Raw genomic sequence first — 18,132 nt, forward strand, 5'->3', positions numbered from 1 at the left:
TAGCGGCCCAATAGTCAAAGGGGAATGACCTGTGTGGGAGAACATCGATATGGGAGGAAAAGTAGTTTGTAACCATAGTTGACAACTGCTGTCTCCTGTCACTTTCCATCGATGCAGTATTACCAGTTGTGTGAGCGGTACTTGAAAAATCAGTCCACAACATTGTCATGAAACCCCTGTCTCCAACGCCACTTCTGCTGTGTGCACCACGAACACCTCTGCCAAGCTGCCCCCGGCCCGTACGGCTCGTGTGAGAACCATCACCGCTGCTGTGTGCTGGGAATGCCTCAAGCAACCAATTTACCAGAGTTGCTTGTTTATTAGCCAATATTAGGTCAAGGTTCTCCTGTGGCATGATGTTTTGTAATTTGCCTTTATAGCGTGGATCCAGGATGCTGGCCAACCAGTAGTCGTCATCGTTCATCATTTTGGCAATGCGGGGGTCCCTTTTTAGGATCTGCAAGGCATAATCTGACATGTGGGCCAATGTTCCCGGTGTCAATGATGCACTGCGAGTGCTGGTTGGAGGAGCACTTTCTGGCAAATCCACATCCCTCCAGTCACGCACAAACCCTGTACCAGACCTTGCCACGCCAACATTTTCACTTGCCCCACGAGATGCATCCTCCTCCCCTAAGTAATCATCCCCATCATCCTCCTCCTCCTCTTCTTCCTCCACCTCGTCCAGGAGAGGTCCCTGAGCAGACAATGGCTGAATGTCATCAAGGAATCCCTCCTCCTCTTCCTCCTCATCAACATTGGCTGCAGAAGCCTGCTCCTTAAGGTGCGTCAAAGTTTGCATGAGCAGACGCATAAGTGGGATGCTCATGCTTAGGATGGCGTCGTCTGCGCTTACCAGCCGTGTGCATTCCTCAAAACACTGAAGGACTTTACAGAGGTCTTTTAGCTTCGACCACTGCACACCTGTCAACTCCATGTCTGCTCTCAAAGTGCCTGGCCGTGTATCCTCCCACAAATGCATTATGGCCTGCCTCTGCTCGCACAGCCGCTCCACCATGTGCAGGGTGGAGTTCCACCTTGTTGCAATGTCGATAATGAGGCGGTGGTTGGGAAGGTGGAGCAATCGCTGCAGCTTCTGCATACGAACGGAGTGTACAGGCGACCGGCGGATGTGCGCGCACAGTCTTCGCACCTTCTGGAGCAGGGCTGTTAACTCCGGATAATTTTTGAGGAAGCACTGCACCACCAGGTTCAAGGTGTGAGCCAAGCAAGGTATGTGGCTGAGTTTTGAAAGGGCTATGGCTGCCACAAAATTACGGCCGTTATCACTAAATACCTTGCCTGCCTCAAGATGTACACTGCCCAGCCATGACTCAGTTTGTCGCTGATAGTACTCGGCCAGCACTTCGGCGGTGTGTCTGTCGCCCAAACACATCATCTGCAACACAGCCTGCTGACGCTTTCCACTAGCTGCTCGATAGGGGGACACATCGTGTGCAACAGTGGCAGCTGCAGATGGAGTGCTCGTACGACTGCGCTCTATGGACGAGCTTTCGCTTCTGGAGGAGGAGGAGGAGGAGGGTCGAACACCTACAGCCAACTGTTTCCTATACCGTGGGCTAGGCAGCACTGTCCCACCACCGCTGTCCCCTGTGGACCCTGCATCCACCACATTAACCCAGTGCGCAGTGATGGACACGTAACGGCCCTGGCCATGCCGACTGGACCATGCATCAGTTGTGAGGTGCACCTTTCCGCTCACTGACTGCTTGAGTGCATGGACAATGCGGTCTTTCACATGATGGTGGAGGGCTGGGATGGCTTTGCGAGAGAAGAAGTGTCGACTGGGTAGGTCATAGCGTGGTACTGCAGAGGCCATGAGTTCACGGAAAGCTGCGCTTTCCACCAACCAAAAGGGCATCATCTTAAACGAGATTAGTTTGGCAATGTGGGCGTTCAAACCCAGTGTACACGGATGAGAGACTGAGTACTTTCTTGACCTACTCATAGTGTCTGGGAGGGTGAGCTGGACTTGAGAGCTGCATATGGTGGAAGTAGCGGTGGACAGGGCGGACTGAGAGAGGGTTGATGATGGTGATGGAGTTGTTGTTCTTTCTGATGGCCTAGAATCAGTCTTTCGTTGATATAACAGTGGGATTCCCTGACTGCTGTGGCATTGCAACAACACCTCAACATTTGCTGCTGTGCTAACCGGTGGGCTTACAGTGGGGGAAACAATGTAGCGTTGCTGACTACCTTCGTTGTGATCAGTTGCACATGTGGCACTTGAGGTTTGGTGTTGTGTCCACGCTTGCAAGTGCATAGTGTTTAAATGTCTAAGCATGCAACTGGTATTCAAATTTTTCAGATTTTTCCCTCGGCTAAAGGTCTTTGCGCACTTCTTACAGATAACCTTGGCCTGATCATGAGGATTTTGTTCAAAAAAGTGCCACACTGCACTCTTCCTACTTTGGCAGACATTTTGCGGCCTAGCACGCTGTGATCTTTTGACCCTCTGGACAAGCTGTCCAGCAACTCTTTTGATGTTTGGAACCTGTCTTTGGAGTGCTCCGGGCCTGCCAGATAACAGCTGTTGCGATGTCGATGTCTGCTGTGGATGCTCCTCATCTGAGCTATTGGAAGCAGCACCCTCTTCCCCCAATGGATGCCAATCTGGTTCAACAACTGGGTCATCCATCACCTCCTCTTCTATGTCATGTGCACCTTCCTCTGTGTCACTGTGTATGGTGGTATAGTGTGCGGGAAGGGGCACCTGAGTCTCATCAGGGTCAGAATCTGGCTCTGTACACTGCGAGGACAATGTAGTGCTCTGAGTGAATGTACCAGCAGAATCATCCATCAGTGGCTGTGCATCAGTGCACTCCATGTCAGATTCATCTTGGCCTGGGTAATTCACCATTTCACTTGATAATCCAGGCATGGTATGTGAAAACAGCTCCACGGAGTAATCAGTAGTATGGCCTGCGTCATCCTTCAATCTTGGTTGGGGTGAAGGACACAAGGAAAGGTGTGGTTCATGAACATGAGCCTCCAATGACGACTCAGTGCTTTTACTTTTTACAACTGAAGAAGAGGAGGCGATAGAGCTGGAGGCTGAGTCAGCAATGTAAGACAAAACTTTTTCCTGATGCTCTGACTTTAAAAGCGGTTTGCCAGCTCCTAGAAAACTAAGCGTTCGAGGCCTTATGTAGCCAGATGATGACGCAGGCTCAACACCCCTGCATTCGGTCCTATTTTGCTCTTGCCACTACCATCAGATCCACCACCAACACCATCATTACCAGCTCCCAACCCCCGCCCAATTCCACGGCCTCTTCCACCAGCCTTCCTCATTTTTGGTAGAAATGTAGACAAAATCCAACAAACTATATAGTAATGTAAAACAAGGTACAAGGTGTCTATAGGACAGGGGAGATTTTGAATTTCTGCAGACACTTGTGGACACTGGACACTTTTGGATTGTGTGAGGCCCACTGAGTATCTGAGCGCTCTGTCACAGGCTCGATGGCAGAGCTGTGACCAAAGTCACTAGAGGATAAGGGAGATTTTGAATTTCTGCACACACTTGTGGACACTGGACACTTATGGATTGTGTGAGGCCCACTGAGTATCTGAGCGCTCTGTCACAGGCTCGATGGCAGAGCTGTGACCAAAGTGACTAGAGGATAAGGGAGATTTTGAATTTCTGCACACACTTGTGGACACTGGACACTTATGGATTGTGTGAGGCCCACTGAGTATCTGAGCGCTCTGTCACAGGCTCGATGGCAGAGCTGTGACCAAAGTGACTAGAGGATAAGGGAGATTTTGAATTTCTGCACACACTTGTGGACACTGGACACTTATGGATTGTGTGAGGCCCACTGAGTATCTGAGCGCTCTGTCACAGGCTCGATGGCAGAGCTGTGACCAAAGTGACTAGAGGATAAGGGAGATTTTGAATTTCTGCAAACACTTGTGGACACTGGACACTTATGGATTGTGTGAGGCCCACTGAGTATCTGAGCGCTCTGTCAAAGGCTCGATGGCAGAGCTGTGACCAAAGTGACTAGAGGATAAGGGAGATTTTGAATTTCTGCACACACTTGTGGACACTGGACACTTATGGATTGTGTGAGGCCCACTGAGTATCTGAGCGCTCTGTCACAGGCTCGATGGCAGAGCTGTGACCAAAGTGACTAGAGGATAAGGGAGATTTTGAATTTCTGCACACACTTGTGGACACTGGACACTTTTGGATTGTGTGAGGCCCACTGAGTATCTGAGCGCTCTGTCACAGGCTCGATGGCAGAGCTGTGACCAAAGTGACTAGAGGATAAGGGAGATTTTGAATTTCTGCACACACTTGTGGACACTGGACACTTATGGATTGTGAGAGGCCCACTGAGTATCTGAGCGCTCTGTCACAGGCTCGATGGCAGAGCTGTGACCAGAGTGACTAGAGGATAAGGGAGATTTTGAATTTCGGCACACACTTGTGGACACTGGACACTTATGGATTGTGTGAGGCCCACTGAGTATCTGAGCGCTCAGTCACAGGCTCGATGGCAGAGCTGTGACCAAAGTGACTAGAGGATAAGGGAGATTTTGAATTTCTGCACACACTTGTGGACACTGGACACTTATGGATTGTGTGAGGCCCACTGAGTATCTGAGCGCTCTGTCACAGGCTCAATGGCAGAGCTGTGACCAAAGTGACTAGAGGATAAGGGAGATTTTGAATTTCTGCACACACTTGTGGACACTGGACACTTATGGATTGTGTGAGGCCCACTGAGTATCTGAGCGCTCTGTCAAAGGCTCGATGGCAGAGCTGTGACCAAAGTGACTAGAGGATAAGGGAGATTTTGAATTTCTGCACACACTTGTGGACACTGGACACTTATGGATTGTGTGAGGCCCACTGAGTATCTGAGCGCTCTGTCACAGGCTCGATGGCAGAGCTGTGACCAAAGTGACTAGAGGATAAGGGAGATTTTGAATTTCTGCACACACTTGTGGACACTGGACACTTTTGGATTGTGTGAGGCCCACTGAGTATCTGAGCGCTCTGTCACAGGCTCGATGGCAGAGCTGTGACCAAAGTGACTAGAGGATAAGGGAGATTTTGAATTTCTGCACACACTTGTGGACACTGGACACTTATGGATTGTGAGAGGCCCACTGAGTATCTGAGCGCTCTGTCACAGGCTCGATGGCAGAGCTGTGACCAGAGTGACTAGAGGATAAGGGAGATTTTGAATTTCGGCACACACTTGTGGACACTGGACACTTATGGATTGTGTGAGGCCCACTGAGTATCTGAGCGCTCAGTCACAGGCTCGATGGCAGAGCTGTGACCAAAGTGACTAGAGGATAAGGGAGATTTTGAATTTCTGCACACACTTGTGGACACTGGACACTTATGGATTGTGTGAGGCCCACTGAGTATCTGAGCGCTCTGTCACAGGCTCAATGGCAGAGCTGTGACCAAAGTGACTAGAGGATAAGGGAGATTTTGAATTTCTGCACACACTTGTGGACACTGGACACTGATGGATTGTGTGAGGCCCACTGAGTATCTGAGCGCTCTGTCACAGGCTCGATGGCAGAGCTGTGACCAAAGTGACTAGAGGATAAGGGAGATTTTGAATTTCTGCACACACTTGTGGACACTGTACACTTATGGATTGTGTGAGGCCCACTGAGTATCTGAGCGCTCTGTCACAGGCTCGATGGCAGAGCTGTGACCAAAGTGACTAGAGGATAAGGGATATTTTGAATTTCTGCACACACTTGTGGACACTGGACACTTATGGATTGTGTGAGGCCCACTGAGTATCTGAGCGCTCTGTCTCAGGCTCGATGGCAGAGCTGTGACCAAAGTGACTAGAGGATAAGGGAGATTTTGAATTTCTGCACACACTTGTGGACACTGGACACTTATGGATTGTGTGAGGCCCACTGAGTATCTGAGCGCTCTGTCACAGGCTCGATGGCAGAGCTGTGACCAAAGTGACTAGAGGATAAGGGAGATTTTGAATTTCTGCACACACTTGTGGACACTGGACACTTATGGATTGTGTGAGGCCCACTGAATATCTGAGCGCTCTGTCACAGGCTCGATGGCAGAGCTGTGACCAAAGTGACTAGAGGATAAGGGAGATTTTGAATTTCTGCACACACTTGTGGACACTGGACACTTATGGATTGTGTGAGGCCCACTGAGTATCTGAGCGCTCTGTCACAGGCTCGATGGCAGAGCTGTGACCAAAATGACTAGAGGATAAGGGAGATTTTGAATTTCTGCAAACACTTGTGGACACTGGACACTTATGGATTGTGTGAGGCCCAATCTGTATCTGAGCGCTCTGTCACAGGCTCGATGGCAGAGCTGTGACCAAAGTGACTAGAGGATAAGGGAGATTTTGAATTTCTGCACACACTTGTGGACACTGGACACTTATGGATTGTGTGAGGCCCACTGAGTATCTGAGCGCTCTGTCACAGGCTCGATGGCAGAGCTGTGACCAAAGTGACTAGAGGATAAGGGAGATTTTGAATTTCTGCACACACTTGTGGACACTGGACACTTATGGATTGTGTGAGGCCCACTGAGTATCTGAGCGCTCTGTCACAGGCTCGATGGCAGAGCTGTGACCAAAGTGACTAGAGGATAAGGGAGATTTTGAATTTCTGCACACACTTGTGGACACTGGACACTTATGGATTGTGTGAGGCCCACTGAGTATCTGAGCGCTCTGTCACAGGCTCGATGGCAGAGCTGTGACCAAAGTGACTAGAGGATAAGGGAGATTTTGAATTTCTGCACACACTTGTGGACACTGGACACTTATGGATTGTGTGAGGCCCACTGAGTATCTGAGCGCTCTGTCACAGGCTCGATGGCAGAGCTGTGACCAAAGTGACTAGAGGATAAGGGAGATTTTGAATTTCTGCACACACTTGTGGACACTGGACACTTATGGATTGTGTGAGGCCCACTGAGTATCTGAGCGCTCTGTCACAGGCTCGATGGCAGAGCTGTGACTAGAGGATAAGGGAGATTTTGAATTTCTGCACACACTTGTGGACACTGGACACTTATGGATTGTGTGAGGCCCACTGAGTATCTGAGCGCTCTGTCACAGGCTCGATGGCAGAGCTGTGACCAAAGTGACTAGAGGATAAGGGAGATTTTGAATTTCTGCACACACTTGTGGACACTGGACACTTATGGATTGTGTGAGGCCCACTGAGTATCTGAGCGCTCTGTCACAGGCTCGATGGCAGAGCTGTGACCAAAGTGACTAGAGGATAAGGGAGATTTTGAATTTCTGCACACACTTGTGGACACTGGACACTTATGGATTGTGTGAGGCCCACTGAGTATCTGAGCGCTCTGTCACAGGCTCGATGGCAGAGCTGTGACCAAAGTGACTAGAGGATAAGGGAGATTTTGAATTTCTGCACACACTTGTGGACACTGGACACTTATGGATTGTGTGAGGCCCACTGAGTATCTGAGCGCTCTGTCACAGGCTCGATGGCAGAGCTGTGACCAAAGTGACTAGAGGATAAGGGAGATTTTGAATTTCTGCACACACTTGTGGACACTGGACACTTATGGATTGTGTGAGGCCCACTGAGTATCTGAGCGCTCTGTCACAGGCTCGATGGCAGAGCTGTGACCAAAGTGACTAGAGGATAAGGGAGATTTTGAATTTCTGCACACACTTGTGGACACTGGACACTTATGGATTGTGTGAGGCCCACTGAGTATCTGAGCGCTCTGTCACAGGCTCGATGGCAGAGCTGTGACCAAAGTGACTAGAGGATAAGGGAGATTTTGAATTTCTGCACACACTTGTGGACACTGGACACTTACGGATTGTGTGAGGCCCACTGAGTATCTGAGCGCTCTGTCACAGGCTCGATGGCAGAGCTGTGACCAAAGTGACTAGAGGATAAGGGAGATTTTGAATTTCTGCACACACTTGTGGACACTGGACACTTATGGATTGTGTGAGGCCCACTGAGTATCTGAGCGCTCTGTCACAGGCTCGATGGCAGAGCTGTGACCAAAGTGACTAGAGGATAAGGGAGATTTTGAATTTCTGCACACACTTGTGGACACTGGACACTGATGGATTGTGTGAGGCCCACTGAGTATCTGAGCGCTCTGTCACAGGCTCGATGGCAGAGCTGTGACCAAAGTGACTAGAGGATAAGGGAGATTTTGAATTTCTGCACAAACTTGTGGACACTGGACACTTATGGATTGTGTGAGGCCCACTGAGTATCTGAGCGCTCTGTCACAGGCTCGATGGCAGAGCTGTGACCAAAGTGACTAGAGGATTAGGTAGATTTTGAATTTCTGCACACACTTGTGGACACTGGACACTTATGGATTGTGTGAGGCCCACTGAGTATCTGAGCGCTCTGTCACAGGCTCGATGGCAGAGCTGTGACCAAAGTGACTAGAGGATAAGGGAGATTTTGAATTTCTGCACACACTTGTGGACACTGGACACTTATGGATTGTGTGAGGCCCACTGAGTATCTGAGCGCTCTGTCACAGGCTCGATGGCAGAGCTGTGACCAAAGTGACTAGAGGATAAGGGAGATTTTGAATTTCTGCACACACTTGTGGACACTGGACACTTATGGATTGTGTGAGGCCCACTGAGTATCTGAGCGCTCAGTCACAGGCTCGATGGCAGAGCTGTGACCAAAGTGACTAGAGGATAAGGGAGATTTTGAATTTCTGCACACACTTGTGGACACTGGACACTTATGGATTGTGTGAGGCCCACTGAGTATCTGAGCGCTCTGTCACAGGCTCGATGGCAGAGCTGTGACCAAAGTGACTAGAGGATAAGGGAGATTTTGAATTTCTGCACACACTTGTGGACACTGGACACTTATGGATTGTGTGAGGCCCACTGAGTATCTGAGCGCTCTGTCACAGGCTCGATGGCAGAGCTGTGACCAAAGTGACTAGAGGATAAGGTAGATTTTGAATTTCTGCACACACTTGTGGACACTGGACACTTATGGATTGTGTGAGGCCCACTGAGTATCTGAGCGCTCTGTCACAGGCTCGATGGCAGAGCTGTGACCAAAGTGACTAGAGGATAAGGGAGATTTTGAATTTCTGCACACACTTGTGGACACTGGACACTTATGGATTGTGTGAGGCCCACTGAGTATCTGAGCGCTCTGTCACAGGCTCGATGGCAGAGCTGTGACCAAAGTGACTAGAGGATAAGGGAGATTTTGAATTTCTGCACACACTTGTGGACACTGGACACTTATGGATTGTGTGAGGCCCACTGAGTATCTGAGCGCTCTGTCACAGGCTCGATGGCAGAGCTGTGACCAAAGTGACTAGAGGATAAGAGAGATTTTGAATTTCTGCACAAACTTGTGGACACTGGACACTTATGGATTGTGTGAGGCCCACTGAGTATCTGAGCGCTCAGTCACAGGCTCGATGGCAGAGCTGTGACCAAAGTGACTAGAGGATAAGGGAGATTTTGAATTTCTGCACACACTTGTGGACACTGGACACTTATGGATTGTGTGAGGCCCACTGAGTATCTGAGCGCTCTGTCACAGGCTCGATGGCAGAGCTGTGACCAAAGTGACTAGAGGATAAGGGAGATTTTGAATTTCTGCACACACTTGTGGACACTGGACACTGATGGATTGTGTGAGGCCCACTGAGTATCTGAGCGCTCTGTCACAGGCTCGATGGCAGAGCTGTGACCAAAGTGACTAGAGGATAAGGGAGATTTTGAATTTCTGCACACACTTGTGGACACTGGACACTTATGGATTGTGTGAGGCCCACTGAGTATCTGAGCGCTCTGTCACAGGCTCGATGGCAGAGCTGTGACCAAAGTGACTAGAGGATAAGGGAGATTTTGAATTTCTGCAAACACTTGTGGACACTGGACACTTATGGATTGTGTGAGGCCCACTGAGTATCTGAGCGCTCTGTCACAGGCTCGATGGCAGAGCTGTGATCAAAGTGACTAGAGGATAAGGGAGATTTTGAATTTCTGCACACACTTGTGGACACTGGACACTTATGGATTGTGTGAGGCCCACTGAGTATCTGAGCGCTCTGTCACAGGCTCGATGGCAGAGCTGTGACCAAAGTGACTAGAGGATAAGGGAGATTTTGAATTTCTGCACACACTTGTGGACACTGGACACTTATGGATTGTGTGAGGCCCACTGAGTATCTGAGCGCTCAGTCACAGGCTCGATGGCAGAGCTGTGACCAAAGTGACTAGAGGATAAGGGAGATTTTGAATTTCTGCACACACTTGTGGACACTGGACACTTATGGATTGTGTGAGGCCCACTGAGTATCTGAGCGCTCTGTCACAGGCTCGATGGCAGAGCTGTGACCAAAGTGACTAGAGGATAAGGGAGATTTTGAATTTCTGCACACACTTGTGGACACTGGACACTTATGGATTGTGTGAGGCCCACTGAGTATCTGAGCGCTCTGTCACAGGCTCGATGGCAGAGCTGTGACCAAAGTGACTAGAGGATAAGGGAGATTTTGAATTTCTGCAAACACTTGTGGACACTGGACACTTATGGATTCTGTGAGGCCCACTGAGTATCTGAGCGCTCTGTCACAGGCTCGATGGCAGAGCTGTGACCAAAGTGACTAGAGGATAAGGGAGATTTTGAATTTCTGCACACACTTGTGGACACTGGACACTTATGGATTGTGTGGGGCCTACTGAGTATCTGAGCGCTCTGTCTCAGGCTCGATGGCAGAGCTGTGACCAAAGTGACTAGAGGATAAGGGAGATTTTGAATTTCTGCACACACTTGTGGACACTGGACACTTATGGATTGTGTGAGGCCCACTGAGTATCTGAGCGCTCTGTCACAGGCTCGATGGCAGAGCTGTGACCAAAGTGACTAGAGGATAAGGGAGATTTTGAATTTCTGCACACACTTGTGGACACTGGACACTTATGGATTGTGTGAGGCCCACTGAGTATCTGAGCGCTCTGTCACAGGCTCGATGGCAGAGCTGTGACCAAAGTGACTAGAGGATAAGGGAGATTTTGAATTTCTGCACACACTTGTGGACACTGGACACTTATGGATTGTGTGAGGCCCACTGAGTATCTGAGCGCTCTGTCACAGGCTCGATGGCAGAGCTGTGACCAAAGTGACTAGAGGATAAGGGAGATTTTGAATTTCTGCACACACTTGTGGACACTGGACACTTATGGATTGTGTGAGGCCCAATGAGTATCTGAGCGCTCTGTCACAGGCTCGATGGCAGAGCTGTGACCAAAGTGACTAGAGGATAAGGGAGATTTTGAATTTCTGCACACACTTGTGGACACTGGACACTTATGGATTGTGTGAGGCCCACTGAGTATCTGAGCGCTCTGTCACAGGCTCGATGGCAGAGCTGTGACCAAAGTGACTAGAGGATAAGGGAGATTTTGAATTTCTGCACACACTTGTGGACACTGTACACTTATGGATTGTGTGAGGCCCACTGAGTATCTGAGCGCTCTGTCACAGGCTCGATGGCAGAGCTGTGACCAAAGTGACTAGAGGATAAGGGAGATTTTGAATTTCTGCACACACTTGTGGACACTGGACACTTATGGATTGTGTGAGGCCCACTGAGTATCTGAGCGCTCTGTCACAGGCTCGATGGCAGAGCTGTGACCAAAGTGACTAGAGGATAAGGGAGATTTTGAATTTCTGCACACACTTGTGGACACTGGACACTTATGGATTGTGTGAGGCCCACTGAGAATCTGAGCGCTCTGTCACAGGCTCGATGGCAGAGCTGTGACCAAAGTGACTAGAGGATAAGGGAGAATTTGAATTTCTGCACACACTTGTGGACACTGGACACTTATGGATTGTGTGAGGCCCACTGAGTATCTGAGCGCTCTGTCACAGGCTCGATAGCAGAGCTGTGACCAAAGTGACTAGAGGATAAGGGAGATTTTGAATTACTGCACACACTTGTGGACACTGGACACTTATGGATTGTGTGAGGCCCACTGAGTATTTGAGCGCTCTGTCACAGGCTCGATGGCAGAGCTGTGACCAAAGTGACTAGAGGATAAGGGAGATTTTGAATTTCTGCAAACACTTGTGGACACTGGACACTTATGGATTGTGTGAGGCCCACTGAGTATCTGAGCGCTCTGTCAGAGGCTCGATGGCAGAGCTGTGACCAAAGTGACTAGAGGATAAGGGAGATTTTGAATTTCTGCACACACTTGTGGACACTGGACACTTATGGATTGTGTGAGGCCCACTGAGTATCTGAGCGCTCTGTCACAGGCTCGATGGCAGAGCTGTGACCAAAGTGACTAGAGGATAAGGGAGATTTTGAATTTCTGCACACACTTGTGGACACTGGACACTTATGGATTGTGTGAGGCCCACTGAGTATCTGAGCGCTCTGTCACACGCTCGATGGCAGAGCTGTGACCAAAGTGACTAGAGGATAAGGGAGATTTTGAATTTCTGCACACACTTGTGGACACTGGACACTTATGGATTGTGTGAGGCCCACTGAGTATCTGAGCGCTCTGTCACAGGCTCGATGGCAGAGCTGTGACCAAAGTGACTAGAGGATAAGGGAGATTTTGAATTTCTGCACACACTTGTGGACACTGGACACTTATGGATTGTGTGAGGCCCACTGAGTATCTGAGCGCTCTGTCACAGGCTCGATGGCAGAGCTGTGACCAAAGTGACTAGAAGATAAGGGAGATTTTGAATTTCTGCACACACTTGTAGACACTGGACACTTATGGATTGTGTGAGGCCCACTGAGTATCTGAGCGCTCTGTCACAGGCTAGATGGCAGAGCTGTGACCAAAGTGACTAGAGGATAAGGGAGATTTTGAATTTCTGCACACACTTGTGGACACTGGACACTTATGGATTGTGTGAGGCCCACTGAGTATCTGAGCGCTCTGTCACCGGCTCGATGGCAGAGCTGTGACCAAAGTGACTAGAGGATAAGGGAGATTTTGAATTTCTGCACACACTTGTGGACACTGGACACTTATGGATTGTGTGAGGCCCACTGAGTATCTGAGCGCTCTGTCACAGGCTCGATGGCAGAGCTGTGACCAAAGTGACTAGAGGATAAGGGAGATTTTGAATTTCTGCACACACTTGTGGACACTGGACACTTATGGATTGTGTGAGGCCCACTGAGTATCTGAGCGCTCTGTCACAGGCTCGATGGCAGAGCTGTGACCAAAGTGACTAGAGGATAAGGGAGATTTTGAATTTCTGCACACACTTGTGGACACTGGACACTTATGGATTGTGTGAGGCCCACTGAGTATCTGAGCGCTCTGTCACAGGCTCGATGGCAGAGCTGTGACCAAAGTGACTAGAGGATAAGGGAGATTTTGAATTTCTGCACACACTTGTGGACACTGGACACTTATGGATTGTGTGAGGCCCACTGAGAATCTGAGCGCTCTGTCACAGGCTCGATGGCAGAGCTGTGACCAAAGTGACTACAGGATAAGGGAGAATTTGAATTTCTGCACACACTTGTGGACACTGGACACTTATGGATTGTGTGAGGCCCACTGAGTATCTGAGCGCTCTGTCACAGGCTCGATGGCAGAGCTGTGACCAAAGTGACTAGAGGATAAGGGAGATTTTGAATTTCTGCACACACTTGTGGACACTGGACACTTATGGATTGTGTGAGGCCCACTGAGTATTTGAGCGCTCTGTCACAGGCTCGATGGCAGAGCTGTGACCAAAGTGACTAGAGGATAAGGGAGATTTTGAATTTCTGCAAACACTTGTGGACACTGGACACTTATGGATTGTGTGAGGCCCACTGAGTATCTGAGCGCTCTGTCACAGGCTCGATGGCAGAGCTGTGACCAAAGTGACTAGAGGATAAGGGAGATTTTTAATTTCTGCACACACTTGTGGACACTGGACACTTATGGATTGTGTGAGGCCCACTGAGTATCTGAGCGCTCTGTCACAGGCAGAAATTGGCTAGTGTATCACAAACTACAAGGTGTATGTAGAATTGGGCAGAATTGGAATCTCCCTAGAGTGCAGGTCTGTAAGAACGGAACATGTCCTCGACTTATTCTCACAGAGTGACTCACTGATAGCTTCACTGTGGCTGTGATAACAGCCGTTACACGGTACTGTGTGAGCAGCGTACACCGCTGTATGGTGTGAAAAAATGCACGCTCAGTACCTCAGCAGGACAAAAAAAAAAATTGTGATTGCTTTTAAAAAAGCAGTTTGCGGAGCAGTGGGTAAACAGCAATGCAGGATTGTCAGGAAGCCTTAGAAGGCAGCCCAACAACCAACACCACTGATACACCACTATATAGCCTCCCCTTGCACTGCACAGTGACTGGTGTGTTGTACAGGCAAAATCGCTAGCAGCAGAAGCAGTTTTTTTTTCTTCTTCTCAGCAGGACAAAAAAAAAAAATTGTGATTGCTTTTAAAAAAGCAGTTTGCGGAGCAGTGGGTAAACAGCAATGCAGGAATGTCAGGAAGCCTTAGAAGGCAGCCCAACAACTAACACCACTGATACACCACTATATAGCCTCCCCTTGCACTGCACAGTGACTGGTGTGTTGTACAGGCAAAATCGCTAGCAGCAGAAGCAGTTTTTTTTTTCTTCTTCTCAGCAGGACAAAAAAAAAAATTGGGATTGCTTTTAAAAAAGCAGTTTGCGGAGCAGTGGGTAAACAGCAATGCAGGAATGTCAGGAAGCCTTAGAAGGCAGCCCAACAACCAACACCACTGATACACCACTATATAGCCTCCCCTTGCACTGCACAGTGACTGGTGTGTTGTACAGGCAAAATCGCTAGCAGCAGAAGCAGTTTTTTTTTCTTCTTCTCAGCAGGACAAAAAAAAAATTGTGATTGCTTTTAAAAAAGCAGTTTGCGGAGCAGTGGGTAAACAGCAATGCAGGAATGTCAGGAAGCCTTAGAAGGCAGCCCAACAACCAACACCACTGATACACCACTATATAGCCTCCCCTTGCACTGCACAGTGACTGGTGTGTTGTACAGGCAAAATCGCTAGCAGCAGAAGCAGTTTTTTTTTCTTCTTCTCAGCAGGACAAAAAAAAAATTGGGATTGCTTTTAAAAAAGCAGTTTGCGGAGCAGTGGGTAAACAGCAATGCAGGAATGTCAGGAAGCCTTAGAAGGCAGCCCAACAACCAACACCACTGATACACCACTATATAGCCTCCCCTTGCACTGCATAGTGACTGGTGTGTTGTACAGGCAAAATCGCTAGCAGCAGAAGCAGTTTTTGGTGTCTTCTTCCCTGCCTAATGCTCTCCGTACAAAATCAGCAGCAGCAGCAGCTCTCTCTATTCTGAGATCAGCATGAGTAACATGGCGGTCGGCGTGCACGCCCTTTTATACCCCCTGTGACGCCCACCAAAGCAAGCCAATCACTTGCATGCCCTTCTGAAAGATGGTGGTGACCCGTGCCTATGTCATCACGTTGCCCACAGTGTCCGTGGATCCTGATTGGCTGAAAAAGAGCGCAAAACAAACTTTTGAAACGCGACTTCGGCGCGTAAGTCGCCGACCTCATGGCCGACCTCATCCTAGGGTCGGGTTTCGTTTCATGAAACCCGACTTTGCCAAAAGTCGGCGACTTTTGAATTTTTTCGACCCGTTTCGCTCAACTCTAGTGGTCATATCATACTGTGTATAGGGGAGCCGTGTACACCTCATGGTGTGTATAGTAGACATGTATGGGGGAGCTGTGGGCCCATCATACTATGTATAGAAGAGCTATAGGTCCATCATACTGTGCATTGGAAAGCTGTGGAGACATCATACTGTGTATAGAGAATCATAGAATCATAGAATCGTAGAGTTGGAAGGGACCTCCTGGGCCATCTGGTCCAACCCCCTGCTCAAAGCAGGATTCGCTAAATCATCCCAGTCAGATGTCTGTCCAGCCTCTGTTTGAAGACTTCCATTGAAGGAGAACTCACCACTTTTCGTGGCAGCTTGTTCCACTCATTGATCACTCTGTCAAAAAGTTTTTTCTAATATCTAATCTGTGTCTCCTCCCATTCAGTTTCATCCCATTGCTTCTAGTCTTTCCTTGTGCAAATGAGAATAAAGTTGATCCTTCTACAATGTGACAGCCCTTTAGATATTTGTAGACAGCTATTAAGTCTCCTCTCAGTCTTCTCTTTTGCAAACTAAACATTCCCAAATCCTGCAACCTTTCCTCATAAGACAGGGTTTGCAGACCGGTCACCATTCTGGTCGCTCTTTTCTGAACTTGCTCCAGTTTGTTGATGTCTTTTTTAAAATGTGGTGCCCAAAACTGGACACAATATTCCAGATGAGGTCTGACCAAAGAGGAGTAGAGGGAAATAATGACTTCACGTGATCTAGACTGTATGCTTCTGTTAATACATCCTAGAATTGCATTTGCCTTTTTTGCTGCTGCATCACACTGTTGACTCATATTCAGTCTGTGATCTGTTAGTATGCCCAAGTCTTTTTCACATGTGCTGTTGCTTAGCCCTATTCCTCCCATTCTGTATATGCTTTTTTCATTTTTATTGCCCAGATGTAGTACTTTGCATTTTTCCCTGTTAAAAACCATTCTGTTAGTTGCTGCCCACTTCTCCAGTTTATTTATATCTTTTTGAATCCTCTCTCTCTTCTCCAGTATTAGCTATCCCTCCTAGCTTTGTGTCATCAGCAAATTTAATCAGTTTACCCTCAATTCCTTCATCTAAATCATTGATAAAGATGTTGAACAATACAGGGCCCAGGACAGAGCCCTGTGGTACCCCACTTGAGACATTCTTCCAACTGGATGTGCAGCCATTTACGACCACTCTTTGGGTCCGATCACTAAGCCAGTTATGAATCCACCTAAGGCTGGTTTCACATTTGCGTTTTTTTGCGCTTGAAAAAAACGCATACGTGCGCATGCGTTTTTTTCCCCTATATTTAACATGGACGCGCTTACGTGCGCGCTGGCATGCGCATGTATGCGTTTTTCATGCGCTGCAATTTTTTGGGGTGTGCGTTTGTATTTTACAGATGCTACATGTTGCATTTTTTGGTCTGCCCAAGCACTCCAAAAAAGCGCATGCGCACGTATGCGCACGTTTTGCACTAAAAATGGCCATTATGGCCTATGGATGCGCATACGTGCGCACTGGCATGCGCATGTATGCGCTTTTTTAGTGGTGTCCACTAGTTGTACTAGTTATAAAATTCTAAAGTAAAAAAAAAAAAGTCTATATAAAGGAGGTGCCTGCCAAAACTCTGCCACTACTACACTGACAGATTGGAAAGCAGACAGTCACCAAGGAACCCATCAGCGTCAAGAATGTGAGTATTATTACATCATATGCCTGTCCTTTTAAATTATGTATGTACTAATGATTTTTATTATTTTTACATGCAGTATGTCTTCAGAATCAGAATATTCCCCATCGCAGCAGGAATTGGCGCAAGCAGACCGTGAGGTGATTATTTTCGTGCATCTGGTAAGTATATCTGCTGCTACTCCAAATCTCTTACGTTTTTTTCAACTTTTTTAAGACATCATCATCATCTTCTGCGGACGGGACTACTGAGGGCGAAGAGCAGGAGCAGTGAAGCCAAGTCCCGGTGGTGATACGGAATATATGTATCAAATGATTTGTAATGTTCTTTATTTTTTATCTTCTATTTTTACTCTTTTTTATGTTTCTTTTTTTGTAACTTTTTATTCAATTTAAATTTGATTATTCTAATGAATGTGTTTTGTCTAGGTTCCACAACGGGATGAAGACGTCTACCTGGATAATGAGCAGCTCATCAGCCTGGTCCAGGAGCGTGCGCCGTTGTGGGACAGCCGTGACCGGCTGTACAAGGACAATGTGGTGACCCGGCGGCTCTGGAATGAGGTGGCCGCAGCGTTGATGGATGGCTGGGACAGCGCCACAGCATCCTCCAAAAAGGCGTTTAGTGAGTATTTCCCTGCTCTGTATTGTGCCGCAGTGACTGTTGTCCTTGACGGCACTGTTGGGTTTCGTGCTAGGTATATTCTAGCAGGAAACCCAACAGTGTCATCGGGCTCTACAGTGACTGCTTTGAGTATTGTGTTGCTG

Source organism: Dendrobates tinctorius, unplaced genomic scaffold (genome assembly GCF_039654945.1).
Source record: "Dendrobates tinctorius isolate UK_male_01 unplaced genomic scaffold, ASM3965494v1 ptg000093l, whole genome shotgun sequence".
NCBI lineage: Eukaryota > Metazoa > Chordata > Amphibia > Anura > Dendrobatidae > Dendrobates > Dendrobates tinctorius.